Genomic DNA, 22,738 nt, shown 5'->3' on the forward strand with positions numbered 1-22,738 from the left:
CCTTTCTTGTCTTCTCTAACATTACCCAATTGTTCAATGGGCGAGTTTTCCTCTTCATCATTCACTTCCAACTCATCCCTCATGGGATCTTCATCCATTTCTACCACAAGGTCCTTGTAGGGGTCCTCAAGCTCTACACCACTCCTTAGCACTACCGCATGAGCATGGTGGCTATTTGAGGCATCTTTGGAGCTTTGTCCTTGAGCCAACAAACCACCGGGCGGCCGTTGAGGGTTAGCCATAGCATGAGAAGCCATCCTAGATTCCATTTCCCTCATGTCTTTAAGGAAGGTAGCCCTCAAGTTTGCTTGTTCTTGTTGAGTAGCTTTAGCAAAATTAGCTATCTCTTGGCTATGTTGAAGTTGCATGTTCTTTATCATCTTCAAAAGCTCAACTTGAGAGAGCTCACCTTGGGGTTCTTGATGAGGTTGGTTGGCTATAAAGGGAACCCATAGTCATACCGAGCATTGGGACCTTGGTTGTTGTTTTGCCCCCCTTGGAAGTTAGCTCTAGGACCATTGTTGTTGAAGTTTGATCCTTGACCTTGTTCTTGAAACCCTTGAACATACCCTTGCCCAAATCCTTGGTTTGCTTGATTCACTTGATTCCCTTGGTAAAACCCTTGGTTGCCTTGATTTCCACCAAAATCTTGGTATCCTTGTGCTTGGTTCCCATAATTTTGGTTTTGATTGTTGTTTTGCCATTGGTTTTGATTCCCGGGATTAGGTCTTGGGTTGGGGAATATCCCCCTTTGTTGAGCAAAACCGGGTGGGTTGGTTGGGGCTTGTGGTTGAAGGTGTTGTGGGTTTTGAACATTGGTGCTTTTGTAACTAAAGTTAGGGTGGTTCCTCAAACCGGGGTGGTAGAAATTGGTATTTGGATTGTAGACGTTTGGGTTGTTGTAAGGTGGTCTTGTGGGTCTTGAATTGTTGTTAAAGGCTTGAAAAGCGTTAACCTCTTGAACATTCTCTTCATAGACCCCATTGTAATTGTTGCCACACAAGTCATAAGTATGGCCACTTCCTCCACAAAGTTCACAACTTGCGACTTGAGCCACTTCTTCCATGGGTGCCGCATATGAGGTTGCGGCTTGGTTCACTTGATTTCTTGAAAACTTCTCAAATTGTTTTGTGAGTAAGTCGAGCTTGGCATTTGTCTCGGAGTTGGAGGCGTTTTCCTTAGGAAACTTCCCATTCCTTCTCAGCATGTTTCCTCTAGAACCATAGTTTGCCTCCGAGTCTACCATTTTCTTGATCAATGCCGTGCCCTCTTCATCACTCAAGTGATCAAATCCTCCCCCCGCGGAGGCATTTACCATCTCCTTAGTCCTTGGTAGCAAAGTTTGGAAGAATGTTTGAGTGATGTACCATTCCGGTATTCCATGGTGGGGGCAACTCGCTATCAAGTCTTGATAACGGTCCCAAGCTTCACCCAAAGACTCCCCATCCTCTTATTGGAACGTATGGATCTCATTACGGAGCATCGCGGTCTTGGAGGAAGGGTAATACTTGGCCATGAATGCTTTAGCCAAAGCATCCCAAGTAGTGAAAGTATCCGGTGGGTGAATGTTCAACCATCGGTCCGCTTTGCCCGTCAATGAAAACGGAAAGAACATCATTCTCAAGGTGTCTTCAGACACCCCATTCTTCTTCATCATTGAAACTTTCCTCTTAAACTTCCGGAGATGAGCATGAGCATCCTCTTCAATATGACCCCCGAACAAGTCCTTCTCAATTAACCCGACTTGGGCGGGATGCATTTCAAAGTTGTTTGGGGCCAAGGTGCCAAAATTGATAGGGTTACATGAATCATTATGGTTAGGCCGGTTATGATCTCTAAGAGCCATTTGTGGTGGTGGATTCGGTACTTGATGTGGTGGTGGTTGAGGTGGGCTATTATAATTAGGGAAGTTATGAAAGGGGTTTTCTAGTAGAGTCTCAATTGTGAGGTTTGGTTGAAGTGTGGTTGTGGTATCAATATTTTGTGGGATGTGTGAATTTGGTTGGTCCAAGTTTGCTTGAGGGGAACTATTCCTAACTCTCTCAAGGGTCCTTGTCCTCAAGGTTCTAAAAAGCCTTTCGGGGTCGGAGTTGAAGAGAAGAGATTGGTGGTTCCTTCTAGGCATGCACTTGACAAATCGTTAGTCTCCTAGTGTTTTTACACACTAGGGGAAGGCAAGAAATCACACACTCTACAAAGAACACACAACTACTAAAACAAACTAACAATTGAGATAAGACTAAAGCAAAGACTCTAAGCAAAAACTAAGCATAACCTAACGCCATCCCCGGCAACGGCGCCATTTGATAGGTAAGGATTTGTCGTCTTTTCCCTTTATCAAAACTATTTATAAAAACCCAATTAAATGTAGTATTTAGTCGGGGTCGAACACGAAGACGGCGGGGGTTTATACTAAGTCCAACTAAGAGTCAAGTCTAGTCAACAATGAAGGAAAGGGTTTCGATTTTAACTACTAGAGCAACTAAATAAACGATTGAACGAAGATGAATGCGATTGATTAAGAGACTAGGGTCTTCGGGGTCACCTAAACAAATTAAGGGCGACGAGTCGACAAAACAATCTATGGTGAGGGTTCGTCCTAGAGGCGGTTACCAACTTTCGTTGAGCAACAACTAATTCAAAACATGCAACAAGACTACCCACAAATTTTCATTCAAAGGAAGAATTAGGCTATTAAGACAAAAAGACACAAGCTTTCACTCATACAATTCGTCAAACACCTTGTATGCACTGTTAAGAAAGACAAATTCCCATACCAAAGATTCAAAACTTATCAACTAATCATGCCCATTAATCCTATTTAGGCTCCCCCTAAACCCTAGAAGGGAAACTACTCACTCATGTTGGGGATAATCATGCTAATAAGAGAAGAAGAACAAATAACATAAAGGGAAGACATGATGATTATTATAGCAATTATAAAAGACAAGAGAAATGTAAACAAATGATTAACAAGTAAATAAGAGAGGAGATTATACCAACAAAAGTAAAGGTGATTGCTTGATTGAATAATAAGAAGGAAATCCTTCAATAATCTCCCAATACAATCTTCAAAAACCAAGTGTAAACAATTGACGATTACTTGAACTAACTAATTCTTACTAAATATTAATAATAATTATTGAAAGATTAGAACTTGATTAAGGAAAGATTACAATAAATATGGAATGTTTTTCAGATCTAGGGTTGTGTGCAAAATGGTTGGGGGGGGGGGGGGGTATATATAGTTTCCACTAGGATTAGGGTAGGATTTGAAATGGGCTTGAAAACACGAGCTGCACTCTGGCCGGTCAACCGTGCCGGTCTTCCGGCCGGGTGGGAGATCCCTGGAAGTTGAAATAAATTTGGGAAGTCATCGGTATGCATGGCGGTCAACCCATTTCTTGGTCACTTGACCGGCCGGGGACACATTTGACTTTGAATCTTGACTTCTTGGCTTGGAGGAACTCCCAGCCGGTTGGCCGGCTGCCGGTCATTTGACCGGCTGGGAGATTCCTGTAACTTCCTTCAAAAACTTGTAATTCCCAGCTTATATGTTCTCCCAGCCGGCTAGCCGGCCGCCGGGCCACCGGCTGGGAATGCCCCTTGCTTTGTTTCTTCTTCAGTTGTATACAAATGCGGTCCAAATGGGACCGACCGTCCGCCGCCTACCTACTGGGATCCTCCTCAGCATGATTTCTTTCTTCTTCCATGCAAAGCTTAGTAAACACGTCTTCCTTGCTTCGTTTCACCCATTCCCGCCTCAATTTCTGCAAGGAGGCCACAAAGTCATAGCAAAGGGAATTGGGACACGAAATTCGAGAAAGAAAGTACAAAACCGACTCAAATGGAGTCGGAAAGCATGAAATTAGAGGGGAAAAGGGTGCAAAATAATCCTATATCAATGTGATGCTTACGTCAAGGCAAAGACCGACAACAAGCTTGCCCCAAGATCCGAAAAATGCATCTTTGTAGGTTACCCCTCGACCTCTCGAGGATACTACTTCTACAAACCTCAAGAAAACAAAGTGTTTGTGTCTTGCGAGGCTGTCTTCTTAGAAAGAGAATTTATTTCTAAGAGACAGAGTGGGAGAAATTTTGAACTTGATGAAATTCAAGAGCCACAAACCGAAGTAGAGACGCAAGAAGATGTTCCTTCGTCGTCTAGCGTGGTTGTCCCTCCTCCTCTTAGAAGAACGGGCCGAGTTATTCGCCATCCCAATCGATATGTGGGACTTATCGAAGAAGATGGAACACTCGATGTGTTACTTTTGGAAAGTGACGAGCCCGCCACCTACAAGGCCGCAATCTCTAGTCCCAATTCCTCCTTATGGCTTGAAGCCATGAAGTCCGAAATGGATTCTATGCATGAAAACCAAGTTTGGGACTTGGTAGATTTGCCTAAAGGGGCAAGACCTCTTCAATGCAAATGGATTTTCAAAGTCAAGAATGGCATAGAAGGACATGATGATGTCTACAAAGCTAGGCTAGTGGCAAAAGGATTTACCCAATTCCAAGGTCTCCATTATGATGAGACCTTCGCCCCCGTAGCCATGCTAAGATCCATACGGATTTTGTTAGCGATTGCCGCATTTCATGATTATGAAATATGGCAAATGGATGTCAAAACCGCTTTTCTAAATGGGCATTTAGAAGAGGAAGTGTACATGATACAACCCTAAGGTTTTGTTGATTCTAAGAATCCTAACAAAGTGTGTAAGCTTAAGAGATCCATTTATGGTCTTAAGCAAGCATCTAGAAGTTGGAATCATCGACTCAATCATGTTATAAAAGAGAATGGTTTCACTCGAAGTGTTGAGGAACCATGTTTATACATGAAATTTAGTGGGAGCAACGTTGTGTTCCTAATCTTGTATGTCGATGACATACTACTCATTGGAAATGATTTTCCAATGTTGTCTTCTGTCAAGAAGTGGTTAGGTAACCACTTCCAAATGAAGGATTTAGGAGAGGCACAACGCATATTAGGTATCCGTGTCCATAGAGATAGATCCAAGAGGATATTGGCACTAAGTCAAGAGTCTTATGTTGATAAGATTCTTCGACGGTTCAGCATGGACAAATCCAAAAGGGGTTTGGTACCTATGGTAACTGGGACTATATTGAGCAAGTCTCAATCTCCCTCCGAACCCCATGATGTTGAACGCATGAAGTTGATCCCTTATGCTTCCGCTGTTGGATCAATCATGTATGCCATGATATGCACACGTCCTGATGTCTCGTATGCCTTGAGCATGACGAGTAGATATCAAGGAAATCCAGGAGAGAGTCACTGGATAGCCGTCAAGAACATCCTTAAGTACTTGAGAAGAACTAAGGATTCTATCTTAGTGTTTGGAGGAGACACCGAGCTACGTGTTAATGGATACACGGACTCGAGTTTTCAAACGGATAGAGATGACATGAAATCACAAGCTGGTTTCGTTTTCATGCTCAATGGTGGTGCCGTTAGCTGGAGAAGCTTCAAGAAAGTTGTGACTGCGGATTCAACAACGGAGGCCGTACAGTACATTGCAAAGATCGAAGCTGTCAAGGAAGCTGTGTGGATCAGGCAATTCACGGAAGGTCTAAGAGTAGTACCTACCGCCAATGATCCCATCACTCTCTATTGTGATAATAGTGGGACAATATTCCAAACTAAAGAGCCAAAGTCTAGTAATAGATCTAGACATGTACTTAGAAAATATCATGTAATTAGAGATTTCATTGAAAGAAAGGAAATTGCGATTTGTAAGGTTGGGACGGATGACAACATAGCCGATCCGCTCACCAAGCCTTTATCGCAGGCCAAGCATGATGGACATGTTGCGTCCATGGGACTTAAACGTGTACCAAGTTTATGTTAGATTTTGAAATGAAATAAAAGTGTTGTTTTTGTTCATGTTCATAATCGCATTTGTCTTTTATCTTTTCTTTATACATTGTTACATCCAAACGGGTTGTAGTGACAATTGAACCCCGTTAAAGTGAACACGGATTAACATAGTATTCGCCCATAGTCACTTGTATGAGGTGACGTCTTGAAGTGACTAGAGTGTGATGCGATTGATGGCAAGTTCAAGTGCCATGGAGTCATACGATAATGACTGGTCGATCACATAGGCAGACTGTTAGAAACACCTTGTCGGGCCTTATGACCGCTTATAGAGTTCTGGCAAATTTATATAGCCTGGTCGTGGCGAGAGCTACTATAGTATTCTAATGAGTCGATTCTTTTGACTAAAGACTGTTCGCCTAAGATGGCACAGTTTCAGATTAACTTTGATTTGTGTTACTACGACCTTCGTAAATGGGGTCAAATGGGCATATTTTGGGTTATGATGGCTGTGGCTAGTTGAAGGGAATGAGTGCGATAGGAATTGTCTAACCCTAGTCAGGGTTATAACAATGTCTCAGGGCCACTCGAGGAGTAATGAACTGGAAATGCGTGGCCACGCTCGGAAGATATCTGATGTGGCTAAAGTCGTATCACCAAATCAAAGTAAATCTATCTCAGGACTAACAAGAATAGCTAGCAGTAAGACAGGTATAGAATCCACAGGGAGGCTGTAAAAGCTAAGTCTGTAAATATTTAAGCTGTCTAAAAGTAACCGATTTCTGGGGGTTTGTTTGTCTTGATCTAATCAACTAATGCAAGTAATTAAAAGAAGGTTTAAACAATAATATTAAAGGTCTGGGACTTCCGGTTCACTAGGTCAATTAATTGGGGATTGTTAATCAATTGCTAAATCTATCAAGTTGTTTAAGGTCATAAGATCGGTCGACTCAATTATGCCCTTTAAATCGATTCTAACATGCGGTCGCTATAATTAGATACAATCTATTTGATTATCGCAGCCTATATCGATTCTAAATCAGTCGGCGATAGGATCAATTCACTACACTAATTAATAACTCAGGCCTCAAGTTAATTAACTAGAAGAAGTACAATAATCAAACAACAACTTAAGCGATATCGATAGCAATTAATCAATTTTCCCTTTTTAATTAGCCTAGATCCCCTTCATCCTAGTTGAGGGAATTAGCTACTCATAGTGATAATAACAACAACAAAGATTAAGAATGAAAGCATGATTGAAAGCATAAAACAATAATTAATGAACATAAAACGATGAACGATTAATTAATGAGGAAAGATTAGTACCGTCACAATGAAGAAAACTAGGGTTCTAAGAAGGTATCCAGCAGTATGAAGGTAAATTAAAGCGTAATATAACAATAAAACACGAGTTTTTAATTTATAACAAAAGATAATCGTTTTAGGAAATTCCGGAAATAAGTCTGCCAGAGAGGATCCTCGATCGAGCCAGAGGTGACTCGATTGAGGACAACTGCTCGATCGAGCCAGTGGTGACTCGATCGAGGAACTTGCTTCACAGACGGTTTCTTCTCTTCTTTCACTTCTAGTCTTCGTGCTTCCTAATTTCTCGTGCCATGCTTCGTGTATTCTGCTATGCCGTCTCCGCCATGCTAATCTTAGCTTGATCATACTCATAACGAGTCATTTCTGCATCAAAACACAAAATAGCATAAAAGATCGACAATTCATTGAAATAAAGCATATAAAAGGTATAATAAGCACGAAACGGTATGTAAAATGGTATAAAGGGAGCTATAAAAGTATATATGAAAGTGATACATCAAACTCCCCCAAACCAAACCTTTGCTTGTCCTCAAGCAAAGCAATCAAACCAAACAAAGGACAACAAACATATGGTGAATGAATAACTCAGAGCAAATGTCTAGGCACATACAAGTCTCAGCTGTCCATATCTATAACAAAGTAATGACCAAAGTTGTGCTAATAAAACAAATTCAAAAGCACGGGTAATAGACTAACGCAGCTTTTACTCAAGATGTGACATGATACCGAGACTCAGCCAAATGCTTTTCAACCTTGCAAGACAATTTTGTTGGATTCTCGCGGTTTCACTCATGCACTCATAATGGGTGAGATATATGTAAGATAGAAAGAAATAAGACTCTCACTCAACTTATGAGATATGCATGCAATCTAATGTGATAAGAGATTCTCCAACTAATACGCATTCACGAAACAGACCAAATACATGTATCAAGGACATAATGGTGGTAAAGTGGCATGGGTATAGAAGTGGCTTGTGCAAAAGCACGTATGGGTATGTGAGGCTCAGACGGTAGTCGCAGCGCTAGACCAATAGCCAAATCTAATAAGAAATAAAACAAACATCTAACTGGAGAAATAATCTCAACTTTGACAACATATGAGAGAAATGCAAAGGCTCTCCAAATGTGCATTAGACTCCAGTAATTACCACACACGACCTCCTAACAAAACCGAATGAAGCAAACATTTTTCTTCTTTTCTTTCTTTTTCTCTTTTTTCTCTCTTTTCTAAACTCTTTTTTTCGAAACTTTTTTCATTTTTTTCTTTTTCCTTTTTTTTTTCGAGACCTTTTTTTTTTCTTTGCTTCATAATACTTCTTTTTTTTTTCAACATAAGAGGTCACACAATTGCTACAAAAAGATAGCTACCACCCACATGACAATAAAAGTCCCAACCCAACCAAAGTAGCTATAACAATAAGGCTCAAACAACTGCGACTGTCCCGAAAAGGGTAGGCAAATTCTAGAATGTAGCTAAGAAATAGGATATAAAATGGCTACATGGTTCAAACGGGCTAACAAAACTGGGTAATGTAAGGCTTATTTGAACAAAAAGAACCGCCTATCCTCATGTACTTAATCAAATGAACGCGCAAAAGCTAAGAAACTAATGTCACACTTATGCAGTTTGATATTACATATTCCACAAGGAGACCACACTCATCAGCCTAAATAACAATGAGACCGGTTTATTAATGTTCCCGGCCTAGGAAGCTCTAAAGACCTCAGAAATTTAAGTGGTTTACCAACAAAATAAAGTCAAGTCTACTCGGCAAAAGGTATATTGTGATGGTCAAGACTTGAGTAAAGAGCTTTGTTCACCATAGCTAACAGGTCAAAACAATGTACATGGAAAACTAAATGAGACTCAAATGCAAAGACAAAGCAAATTATCATCATTGCTATACAATTCACCAAGACTCGACTCAAAATAAATAAAAGTAAATAAAAACATGTTTTTGTATTGTATAATTTTTCAATTTTTTTTCAATTTTTGATTTTTTTCACACAACAATAAAGAAAAGCACACAACAGAAATAAACACACCCCCCCAAACCTAAATGTCACAGTGTCCTCATTGTGACGCCTATAGCATAGCAGTCACACAGAAATCCAGCAACCTATGTTACACTACTAGCAAAGGAAAATGCGGAAAAACAAGAAAATCAATAAAACAAAACAAGAAAGATAATACCAGCTGGAAAGAGAGGGATGTAGTGACCAGCTGTCACTACTGGGCTCCATCATCATCATCATATGCATCAATCTCGGCATACAGGTTCATCAACTCAGGATCGGGGAACGGCGGCTGCGGCCCGCCACGGGTGGCTCTCTAACACGGCCCTTGCCACGGCCACCTTCTCCGGAACAGCAGTGGTGGAAGTAGAAGCATGAAACCGACCAAAGGGTCCTCTCGGGAGCAAGGGACACCGGCGTCCTCAAAAGCAGTAGCACGAGGGGGGCGGACTGGAGTGTAAAAGGGACGGCCCAAGGCACCATAGGCAGTACTAAACTATCCAAACTCCGTAGGAGTGACTCCATATAGATGGAAAACACGGCTATCATCACCAGGAGTGGTGTAATAGCTAGGTGTCGCACCCCTATACTGGCTCCCTGAAGCAAGAGACATGGCCTCCATCTGTTCCCACATCCTCCTCTCTATCAAAGCAGTGTTGATGCCCGTATGCATCCTCACTTATCGTTTAATAACTGGATCAAAATGGTAACCTGAAGCATAGCCCGAAGCAGGATAGGCCGAAGGAGGTGGAGGAGGAGCAGGCTGGAATGAGCCAGGCAGATGGGTAGTGGGTGGACGACGTCGCCGGCGCCCGCCGGTGGTGGTAGTAGTACTAGACCCTGGAAAAGTGACTAGAAGGTCCTCAGGAATCAGATAAGTAACGGGTGGGGGTCGCTCCACAGCCGTACTCTCCTCAAGGGGGTCGACAGCAGGTAAACGGGCGCAAGGTAGAAGCATGTAAGACTCGCCTCGGACCCTCCAGTAATGGTCCTTCCCATTCTTGATGTCAATATAAGAAATTTCATAACGGAGGTGGTCATCATCAACAAGGGGCTCGTGTTCATCCATGGGCTCATAGGGATCATCACCCTCAAAATCACAAACAACCCTAGCTATCTTGGTGACAAGAGCACCACAGTCAAGGTTCCCATACCTCCCAATCATCCTATCAAAAGCCGAGCACACAAGAGTAGGGGGAGAGAATTGGAATGTCTCCTCCCTATAAGGATTCAAGTAACTAGCAGGGATTAAGACCTCAATAGTGGAGGTCTTGCTCTTATCGTGCCGGCCATACAACAAATAACTCAAATACCTCAAGAACAAACGAAGACAAACGTGTTGGACATCCAACAAAGCCATAACACTGACATCCGCATCCGCATAACCGGTAAACAATGGAAAATATCGAATAGCGGACAGCCCACCAACACCATATAAATCTCCGTCTGTATGCTTATCTATTCCCATAATTTCTGACAGACGGTCAAAGGTTAAGGGCCGTTCAACATTAAGCAATCGAAACTTGATAAGATGATCACTGGGAAAGTAAGTAAATGAGCTCAGAAACTCGAGAGTCAAAGCAGGGTAAGATAATTCATGAAGTGTGAAAAGACCCTGCAACCCAATCTCATTGAACATGCCAAACATAATGTCATCTATCCTCAATGTTCGCAAAATTTTCCTATCCACGCATCGAGTGGCACTCATAGATTTAGTTAACAAATACTCAAACCTGTCCTTTTATGCTTTGTCACGGAATTCGATGAATGGGTAATCGTCCAAAGGAGACAAGTCATCCTCTGAAGACACAACTTCTTCGGGAATCACTTCGGGTTGTTGAACCGGGGCTCTCCTTTCTTGAGTCCTCTTATTTCCTTGCCTAGAATTCGACATTGCCTACATAAAAGACAAGTAGACAATCATCTTCCAACCATAGCACAAAACAGTCCCGTTTTTTGGCAAATATGGGTCAAAAAATCAATTTTTAAGACTCAAAATCACAATTTAATCATCCAAAAAGTTAGGGGAACATGAGTATGTATCAAATAATGAAGATTCCAAGCATAAGAACAAAATTTCTAACCAATTTAATGCATAATTCCTACCCGGATTTTGAAGAACCCTAATTCCCAAATTAGCAAATTAGGCATGAATTTCAACAATTAAGGGGCGAGAAAGCAAAGAAATAGCAATTGTATACTAGCAAGGGAAGATTCAATACAAAAAACTCAAGTTATAAGCAAGAAATTTCAGATTATGTCGAGACAAATTAGGCAAATTTCGGGACATACCTTTGCAAAAATAGCAATGAATCGCGAAAATAAGCACAAGAGAGTAATGCAAACAAGTAATAAAGCAAAGAAACACAAATTTTGAGTGAGATTTGAGGAAGATTTATGATGAATGAGGAGAAAAAGAGCAATAGAGGAGGAAATATGTAGCAAAGAAGGCACGAAAAGAAGAAGGGAAGTGAAAGAAGTAGAGTAATTAAAGCATAAAACCGGTTGAAGAAAAACGCGGAACCCGGTTTATTTTGGATCCTCGATCGAGTCACGCCTGGCTCGATCGAGGAACCAAAATCCTGACTAGCCCACTTTCGTTTTAAACTTTTTGAAATTCTTCACTGGTGCCTCGATCGAGTCGCAGCTGGCTCGATCGAGGAAGTAGGCTTTGGCTTATTTTTTTCGTCATTTGTTACTCATAGCTTCAAATCCCGTCAAAATTCCTGCAAATAATACTTGAAAGCATATCAAGTACCCTCTCCTCATCTCCCAAAGTTCAAGGAAACATAAAAACAAAAACAAAAACTTAATTTTGAAATCCTAATTACAAACTAACAATTTACAAAATCCGAGCTGCCTCTCGGTAGCGCTGGTTTTTGCGGTCCCGCACGACCGTAATTCTTCATCAGTGAGAAGAATCAATGGCAAAGAGGTCCAAAGCCTCTATTACCCCGACATACGCTCCTTCATGGTAGATCTTCAATCGTTGCCCATTCACTTTGAAGACTTCCCCTTTGTCAGTTTGCAGTGTAACTGACCCAAACTTGTTCACATCAGCTACCGTGAACGGTCCAGACCATCTACTCTTCAATTTACCTGGAAACAAACGCAAACGAGAGTTAAATAAGAGAACTTTCTTACCAACATGAAATTCCCTTGGCAAAATATGCTTGTCATGCCACTTCTTCGTTCGCTCCTTATACACTCGAGCACTATCATAGGCATGCAGTCGAAACTCATCAAGCTCATTCAACTGCATCAGTCGTTTCTCACCCGCCAGCGAGGGATCCATATTCAGCTCCTTTATGGCCCACATAGCCTTATACTCGAGCTCCACAGGTAAATGGCAAGACTTGCCATAGACTAGACGGTACGGTGATGCTCCAATCGGGGTCTTGACTGCAGTACGGTAAGCCCACAAAGTGTCATCGAGCTTCCGACTCCAATCCTTTCTGTTCTTGCTTACTACCTTTTCCAAGATTTGTTTCAGCTCTCTGTTGGAAATCTCTACTTGTCCACTGGTTTGAGGATGATATGCCAATCCTCTGCGGTGTGTAACGCCATATTTCTTCATGAGAGAATTAAGATGACGCTCATTGAAATGCTTGCCTCCATCACTGATCACTGCGCGAGGCACTCCAAACCGTGGAAAGATAATCTTCTGAAACATCTTAACAACAGATTTAGCATCACAAGTGGGGGTGGCAATTGCCTCCACCCATTTAGAAACATAATCTACAACTACTAAAATATACTGATTCCCATGAGAAGTAGGGAATGGCCCTTGGTAATCAATGCCCCAAACATAAAAAATCTCCACTTCGAAAATTCCAGTTTGAGGCATCTCATGCCTTTGCGAGATATTGCCCGTCCTTTGACATGCATCACAAGAACGGACAAAAGTAGTAGCATCCTTTAAGATAGTAGGCCAATAAAAACCCGATTGCATTACCTTAGCAATGTCCTAGAAGGACCATGATGACCTCCATAAGAAGAAGAGTGACAATGAGAAAGGATGACACGTACCTCACCCTCTGGAATACATCGTCTGTAGATACCGTCTGCGCACTCCCGGAACAGATATGGGTCGTCCCAGAAATATCACTTCACGTCATGCAAAAACCTCTTCTTCTGCTGATAAGAAAGATCGGGAGGAAGTATACCTCCCACCAAATAATTGGCATAATCTGCAAACCATGGAGTATTTGCGACTACTGACTAATATGATTGGTCATCCGGAAAAGAGTCATCAATGGGCAAGATCTCTTCTTCCGCAAATCTCAACCTAGATAAATGATCTCGCAACAACATTTTCGCCAGGACTTATCACGGATTTCTAAATCAAATTCCTGTAGCAACAAAATCCATCTAATAAGTCTAGGTTTAGCCTCTTGTTTGGTCAAAAGATATTTCAAAGCTGCATGGTCAGTATGAACAATAACTTTAGAACCAACAAGATAAGCTCTAAATTTGTCTAAAGAATAAACAACTGCAAGAAGCTCCTTCTCCGTAGTAGCATAGTTAATTTGTGCATCATCAAGAGTCTTGCTTGCATAGTAGATGGCATGTAACACCTTGTCCTTTCTGCCCAAAAAAACAGCTCCAATCGCATAGTCGCTGGCATCGCACATAATCTCAAAAAGAAGACTCCAATCCGGAGATCGGATAATAGGAGCTGAGATAAGAGCTTGTTTAATCCTGTCAAAGGACTTACACATTCGTCAGTAAACACAAAAGGTGTATCTTTATGGAGCAGCCGGGTTAGAGGTTGAGCAATTTTGGAAAAATCCTTAATAAAGCGGCGATAAAACCCTGCGTGACCAAGGAAACTACACACACTTTTAACATTAACCGGGTACGGGAGTTGCTCAATTACCTCAACTTTAGCTTTGTCCACCTGAATACCCTTACCTGACACCAAGTGACCAAGTACCACCTCTTCAGTAACCATGAAGTGGCACTTCTCCCAGTTGAGAACAAGATTGCTCTCCTCACAAACTAACAAAACCTTAGTCAAGTTTCTCAAGCAAATATAAAAATCAGTACCATAAACACTGAAATCATCCATAAAGACTTCCATGATAGACTCTATGTAATCAGAAAATATGGCCATCATACAACGCTGAAAGGTAGCAGGAGCATTACATAAACCAAAGGGCATCCTCCTATATGCAAATACACCATATGGACACGTGAAAGTGGTCTTTTCGATCGTCGGGATGTATGGGTATCGAAAGAAACCGGAGTAGCCATCTAGGTAACAGAAATAACTTTGACACGCTAATCTCTCTAACATTTGGTCAATGTAAGGAAGTGGGAAATGGTCCTTTTTAGTGGCCGTGTTCAACTTCCTATAGTCAATGCACATCCTCCACCCTGTAACAAGTCTAGTAGCAATCAATTCATTCTTATCATTTTTCACTACTGTAGTACCTCCCTTCTTAGGTACAACTTGGACAGGACTGACCCATTTAGAATCAGATATAGAGAAAATTATACCGGCATCAAGTAATTTATGTACCTCTTTTCTTACCACCTTCTGCATTGGAGGATTTAGTCATCTCTGACCTTGTGCACTAGGCTTGTGGCCTTCTTCCAGATGAATTTGGTGCATGCAAAAATCAGGACTAATACCTTTGAGATCATCAATGCTATACCCAATTGCCTTTTTATGAGTTCTCAAAACAGTCAACAAAGCAGATAGTTGACCTTTAGTTAGGCTAGCATTGACAATCACTGGGTTCATTTCACAGTCATCAAGAAATTCATATTTGAGATGTGAGGGAAGAGGTTTTAATTCAGGTTTCTTTACCTCAGTTACCTTAGGTGTAGTACCCAAACTGTATACCCTTTGATGGGGGCATTCCTCTCCAGTTAGAAGCCTCTCAATCCGATGAAACGGACTCCATGAACCCGCCGATCGGTGGATCGAAACCAGGGCAATCTCCAGGAGGATCCCCTGTCCAAACACATAGGAAGACACTCATCAATAGTAAAATCAACAACATCTATACTATGACAAGTCTCTTCTATCATGAGGTTTTTCAATGCTTTTTCCAAGTTAAATATAATCGTATCATCCCCCACAGCTAAGGTCAATCTCCCTTGCCTAACATCTATAACCGCCCCCGCTTGAGATGTAAGAACGGTCCGCCCAAGATGATAGGGATTTGGTTGTCTTCAGCCATGTCCATGATAACAAAATCAACGAGGATGTAAAACTTCCCAATACGAACGGGAACATCCTCCAACACCCCCAGTGGGTGCTTAACTGATCTATCGGCCATCTGCAGTGTCATATTAGTAACTGTCAACGGACCCATATTTAATTTCTTACAGACAGAATATGGCATAACGCTGACACTAGCTCCTAAATCGCAAAGAGCTTTACTAATAAAAAGATGACCAATGTGACAAGGGATAGAAAAACTTCCTGGATCCTTCAATTTGGGTGGTGTATTAATTGGCAACATGGCACTGCACTTCTGAGTGTAAGCAATAGTTTCCACCGCATCAAAGGATCTCTTCCTTGTCAAAATCTCCTTCATGAATTTTGCATAAGCCGACACTTGAGTAATTAATTCAGTAAAAGGGACACTTACCTGTAGATTTTTCACGACCTCCATAAACTTATCGAACTGCTTATCCAGCTTGGATTTTTGTTGTCGATGAGGGAAAGTTAGTGCAATGGTTATGGGCTCGGGTTGACCTTAGAAACAACTTTTGAAACACCGTCAGCTGTCAATTTTGGTTCCTCGATCGAGCCAGGGGTGACTCGATCGAGTTGGGTGGATCCTCGATCGAGTCGCCTGTGACACGATCGAGGAACCTTTGCAGGTTCAGCTCCTTCGTCTTTTTTACTTTTATCGTCATCTCGTGTTTCAACTTCGTCAGGTTCTTTCTCATCATCACTAAGCTTCAAATTACCCAATCCTTTGGGATGCATATAAGGGACTTCATCAACAGTAATGGGCACTTCATTCTCAAGACTTTGCAGGTCAGGATTCGCATAAGAAGTACCGCTCCTCAGCTGGATAACATTAGCTTGCTCATGAGCTTGTTTACCTTGAGGAGGAAGACCTACGACCTGTTTTGATGGGTTTTGAAGTGCCATCTGAGCCACTTGATAATCTAGCATCTTGTTATGGGCAATCAGCTCAGAAATTTGAGCCGTCTGCTTCTGCTGCATTGACAAAGTTTGTTGCAAAAGATTGCGCAACTCTGCCATCTCATTGTTCGGAGCTTGTTGAGGAATTTGTTGAGGAGTTTGCTGAGGAGGCTGTTGATATTGATTGTTGAACTGCTGGCCTCCTTGATTCTGCCTTTGATATCCCCCTTGTGGTTGACTACCACGATTGTTCGGAGGGATATAAGTATTCTTTTGCGGTTGTGACTGCTGCGGGTTTTGCACATTCTGACTAGACCATTGAAGGAACGGATGTTCCTTCGTTCTTTCATTGTAAAAGTTGGAGAAAGGTGTACCTTGCGCACCTTGTCTGTAAGCTTGAAAGGCGTTAACCTGCTCAAATGTGCTCATACAATCAGCTGCACCATGACCATCTAAACCGCATCTAGCACAAGATTCCTCTACTTGCTGACTCATAGCATGAACTCTCTCTTTACTACCCAATGATTGGGTAGTCTTTATCTCAGCAATCTGGGCAGAAATAGTCTCTAGCTGTGCCGCCAGGGCACTATCGACACCGGTACCTCGCGTGCTTCCCCTAGGATTTCCATACCTGGCGGTATGGGTAGCAATCTGATCAATCAACTTCCACGCGTCACCATCATTGGTGTTATCTTGAAACCTCCCATTAGTTGAAGAATCCAAAAGGGCACGATGATCGTCGAACAACCCGTTATAAAACTGGTTGCAAAGGAACCACTTCGGGAAACCATGATGGGGAACTGATCGAACTAAACGCTTGAAGCGAGTCCAAGCTTCATTCAAATCTTCAGTAGCTCTTTGCTTGAAACTAGTAATTTGATTCCTCAAAGTATTAGTCTTTTGAGGTGAGAAATACCTCTTGTAGAAAGCAAGAGCCAAGGAATTCCATTCTGTAACTCCTTCAGTATCCATATCCATATCTCTCAACCACTCAGCAGCTCCATCTTTCAGAGAGAAAGGAAAGAGCACTGCTTAACTCGATCTTGTGTCACTCCATTTGTTAATGGAATAGAACAGAAGAGGTGACAAATTTCTCCATATGCGTCGCAGGATCCTCAGAAGCTGTCCCTCCAAACATATTCCGTTCCACCAAATTGATATAAGATGGCCGAATCTCAAAAGTTCCATTGGTAGTAGTGGGCAGCTTAAATCCTTGTGGGATAGAATCTAAGGTTGGCTCAGAGTGACTGGCTAGAGTAGGCATGATGGGAGTTTTGGGAATATCGATTTAATCGGAATTTCAGGAATAGGAATTTCGTCCTCTTCCTCTTCGTAGGACCGATCATTGTCTCTGTTGAGCTCGCCGTTTCGACGTCAAGTATACTCAAGTCTTCTACTTGACCCACTTCTTGATTAAATTTCCGTCTGTAGCGAAAAGTCTTCTCTGGTTCAGGATCAAAAGGAATAATCTCGAACCTATTAGACCTGGGCATAAACGGAACTAACAAGAAAAGTGTGGGAACGGTCTCAAGGAACTAGGTTCCCTGAGACAAAAAGACAAAATAAACACAAACAGACTAAACAATTGTTGCCTTCCCCGGCAACGGCGCCAAATTTGATGTGGCTAAAGTCGTATCACCAAATCAAAGTAAATCTATCTCAGGACTAACAAGAATAGCTAGCAGTAAGACAGGTATCGAATCCACAGGGAGGCGGTAAAAGCTAAGTCTGTAAATATTTAAGCTGTCTAAAAGTAACCGATTTCTGGGGGTTTGTTTGTCTTGATCTAATCAACTAATGCAAGTAATTAAAAGAAGGTTTAAACAATAATATTAAAGATCTAGGACTTCCGGTTCACTAGGTCAATTAATTGGGGATTGTTAATCAATTGCTAAATCTATCAAGTTGTTTAAGGTCATAAGATCGGTCGACTCAATTATGCCCTTTAAATCGATTCTAACATGCGGTCGCTATAATTAGATACAATCTATTTGATTATCGCAGCCTATATCGATTCTAACCCGGTCGGCGATAGGATCAATTCGCTACACTAATTAATAACTCAGGCCTCAAGTTAATTAGCTAGAAGAAGTACAATAATCAAACAACAACTTAAGCGATATCGATAGCAATTAATCAATTTTCCCTTTTTAATTAGCCTAGATCCCCTTCATCCTAGATGAGGGAATTAGCTACTCATAGTGATAATAACAACAACAAAGATTAAGAATGAAAGCATGATTGAAAGCATAAAACAATAATTAATGAACATAAAACGATGAACGATTAATTAATGAGGAAAGATTAGTACCGTCACAAGGAAGAAAACTAGGGTTCTAAGAAGGTATCGAGCAGTATGAAGGTAAATTAAAGCGTAATCTAACAATAAAACACGAGTTTTTAATTTATAACAAAAGATAATCGTTTTAGGAAATTCCGGAAATAAGTCTGCCAGAGAGGATCCTCGATCGAGCCAGTGGTGACTCGATCGAGGGATACTGCCGATCGAGCGGTGGTGACTCGATCGAGGAACTTGCTTCACAGACGGTTTCTTCTCTTCTTTCACTTCTAGTTTTCGTGCTTCCTCGTTTCTCGTGCCATGCTTCGTGTATTCTGCTATGCCGTCTCCGCCATGCTAATCTTAGCTTGATCATACTCATAACGAGTCATTTCTGCATCAAAACACAAAAATAGCGAGATCGACAATTCATTGAAATAAAGCATATAAAAGGTATAATAAGCACGAAACGGTATGTAAAATGGTATAAAGGGAGCTATAAAAGTATATATGAAAGTGATACATCAAACTCCCCCAAACCAAACCTTTGCTTGTCCTCAAGCAAAGCAATCAGGCCAAACAAAGAACAGCAAACATATGGTGAATGAATAACTCAGAGCAAATGTCTAGGCACATACAAGTCTCAGCTGTCCATATCTATAACAAAGTAATGACCAAAGTTGTGCTAATAAAACAAATTCAAAAGCACGGGTAATAGACTAACCACTACAAAATGAATTAAAACAGGCGACTGATTTTGGCGACTGAAATCAGTCGCCAAATGTCAGTCGCGGACCTTAGTCGCCTTTTCTAGCTTTGGCGACTAAAGTCGGTCGCCAAATTTGGCGACTGAAAAATCAGTCGCCAAATGCCAAAAATGGCGACTGATAGGGTAGTCGCCAAATTGGCGACTGATTCAAGGTAGTCGCCAAATTGGCGACTGAATAGCAGTCGCCAAATGCCAATTCAGTCGCCTTTTTTGGGTGACGAGCTTGATTTATTTGAGCCAATTTGGCGACTGATTTGGGATTTGGCGACTGCAAGTCAGTCGCCATTTTGGCGACTACCTTGAATCAGTCAGTCGCCATTTTGGCGACTACCTTGAATCAGTCACCTAAGTTTTTTGTCTACCAAGTCATATTCATCTTGTTGTTTAGCAAATTCAATAAACTCGCTAACACCCTTTATAGATCTAGTGGTAGGACGTCTTTTCTTATTGGAATGGTCTAATCTTCCTTCATACATCCATGAACGTTCCAATCTCTTCATTTTAATCTAAAGAAGACCCCAAAGTAATTTAAACATTTTTAAAAAATAACAATAATATTACATACAAAATTTAAACATTATACTCCACATTATACAATAAACTTATGAAAACAATATATAAATATTGTCAATAAGTAATCCATCTTCGAATGGGGTCCTTATCACTCCAACCTAAACCCGTCAATGTACATTTCAAGTCACTAGCAAACACACTTGTAATTTATTAATGAGGAAAAAATTCGGCGTGACAATTCCTTGATTCTCCAAATACACATATACATGTATTCGGAGAACATTAAAGGGATCGCCACCAAACTCATTCCTCATTAATAAATCACAAGTACGTGTTTACTACCTAAATGACTTGAACGTACAAAGACGATCCCAAAATGGGGACTATTCAAGAATTACTCCTAATGAGTAATTCTTGAACGGGTACTAAGTCAACATCAAATCAAACAACAACACAATCAAGTACTAAATTAATTAAGTCAATCAATAGCCCAATTCAACCACATAATAAAGGCTTCTATCCTAAAGTCCGTAACATAATTTGAACTAAAATTAGTAAATTTAAAAGGTAACTGGTAAGAGGAGGTTACCTAATCAAGTAAAAGCAAAAATGAAAAGAAAACAAGAAGCAACAAGCTACACAGACGGTGGTGCCTAGCGGTAGCGGTGACAACCCCGAAAAGAGAAAAGAAAACAAAAATAACAAGGTTATTCTACCTCAATTCATCAATAACATGAATTATCAAACTAAATTTATCAAAATCAAGTCCTAAAGAAGGTTCTACTTAGCTAATAGCTAATTTCTCTTAATCCAAAAGACGGTTCCACTTAGCTAATTCCATTAATGCAAAAGACGGTTTCACTTAGCTTAATATTAATAATAATAAGACGGTTTAATTAGTAATAATAATAATAATAATAATAATAATAATAATAATAATAATAATAATAATAATAATAATAATAATAATAATAATAATAATAATAATAATAATAATAATAATAATAATAATAATAATAATAATAATAATAATAATAATACTAATACTAATACTAATACTAATACTAATACTAATACTAATAATAATAATAATGAGACGGTTTCACCAAGGCCCACCGCACCCACGGACCACCGCCACCCACGGACCACCGCCACCCACGACCCACCGCCACCCACGGCCGACCAAACCCCCACCCATAACCCTAAACCTAAACACAAACCCCCTTAATCATTCCCTTTTAATTCAAACACAAATTAAACTAAATCTAACTACAAATTAATCTAACATACTAACTACAAATAAATCTAACAAACTAACCACAAATTAATCAAACTAACTACAAATTAATCTAACAAATTAAACTAATTAAACTGAAATTAAACAAAAAAAAACTAACCTAATTAAAGAGAGTGATGGAGGCAATGAGAACGGTGGCCACGGTGGTGGAAGTGGTGGTGTGGTTGTGTGGTTGTGTGGTTGTTGTCGTCGCCTTAATCGCCTGTCGTTGCTGCTTCCTCTCTTTTTTTTTTTTTTTTGTTTCGAAAGAGTAAAGCAGGAGAGAGGAGTCTCCGTTTTTCTATAAAGAATTTTGGCGACCGAAAAGCCATTTGGCGACTGAAATTCAGTCGCCAATTTGGCGACTACTTTGAAATCAGTCGCCAAATCTGATTATCGGTCGCCAAATTAGATTCCCTTTTAAAAAAAATCGTCGCCAAATTAGCGCGATTTGATCGCTAATTTGTGAATCAGTCGCCAATTTGGCGACTACCAATATCAGTCGCCAAATTTCGGTCGCCTGTTTTAGTTTTTCTTGTAGTGTAACGCAGCTCTTACTCAAGATGTGACATGATACCGAGACTCAGCCAAATGCTTTTCAACCTTGCAAGACAATTTTGTTGGATTCTCGCGGTTTCACTCATGCACTCATAATGGGTGAGATATATGTAAGATAGAAAGAAATAAGACTCTCACTCAACTTATGAGATATGCATGCAATCTAATGTGATAAGAGCAAATGTCCAGTTGATCCCCTTAGGTCATACCTAAAGGGTAACACTCTTAATTGATTATTTAATTGATCGTATGACGATACGGGTTAATTAAATTACTTAAAATTGACGGACGATTTTGGAAGTAATATTTACGTATCTCATTATAATTTGATTAATAAGGTACGGTCTAAGTAATCGAATTGTTTTATTGCTTAGATGAAATTATTGTTTACGGAAACAATTGCATTTGAATGAATAATTTATTATAAATACAAGATGTTGTGATTTATAATTGGTAAAATATTTTGGTACAAGTAATTATGAATTACTAAGTCGATTTTGTATATGACGTATTTTTATTAATGCGTTGATTTTTAATATGTTAAAAATACATGACAAATTTACATGTCTCATAACATGTGACAAATTGTCAAAAATAAAATGGAATCCATTTTATCCCATTTGGACCGAAATATTGGGGTAATTTAGGATAAATATTGTGTTGATTTATTAAGTGGAAAACACAATTATTTTACCTAAAACCTAGCCATGCAAACCTACTTGCTCTTGTGAAGACAACCTTGCTCATGCATTGGCCCCTTTACCCTCCCCCTACCCGGTTTCCTTATAGAAAAGATCAAAGGGGTTTTCTCTATAATTAAACCTAATATACTACATGAAGTGTGTGTATTATTTTTCATTTTTCATTCAACCATCTAAAATAAGAGTTTTAGAGAGAAAAATCTTCTTCCTTGTTCTCCCTCTCTTAACCGAAATAAGAGAACAAAATAAAGATTTTTGGGTCAATTTTATTTAAATTAATATTGTTCTAGTATTAATAATATTAATTTTATTAAGTGGTTACCTTGGGTATTATTCTTTGGAAGGGATT

At 40.3% G+C, this 22,738-nt stretch overlaps 1 protein-coding gene and 2 non-coding genes across 3 annotated transcripts in view; 2 read left to right on the top strand and 1 right to left on the bottom strand.

Annotated features, from left to right (window-relative positions):
• LOC141618426 (ABC transporter C family member 10-like) overlaps positions 1-22,738 on the bottom strand; it is a 51,387-nt gene that overhangs the window by 16,437 nt on the left and 12,212 nt on the right. The gene's annotated exons all lie outside the window — the stretch shown is intronic.
• On the top strand, positions 1,377-1,483 carry LOC141625191 (small nucleolar RNA R71). The gene has a single exon (XR_012534984.1). It is a non-coding gene; the product is annotated as a small nucleolar RNA R71 (small nucleolar RNA).
• LOC141625683 (small nucleolar RNA R71) lies at positions 17,079-17,187 on the top strand. The gene has a single exon (XR_012535451.1). It is a non-coding gene; the product is annotated as a small nucleolar RNA R71 (small nucleolar RNA).

The sequence above is a fragment of the Silene latifolia genome, chromosome X (genome assembly GCF_048544455.1).
Source record: "Silene latifolia isolate original U9 population chromosome X, ASM4854445v1, whole genome shotgun sequence".
NCBI lineage: Eukaryota > Viridiplantae > Streptophyta > Magnoliopsida > Caryophyllales > Caryophyllaceae > Silene > Silene latifolia.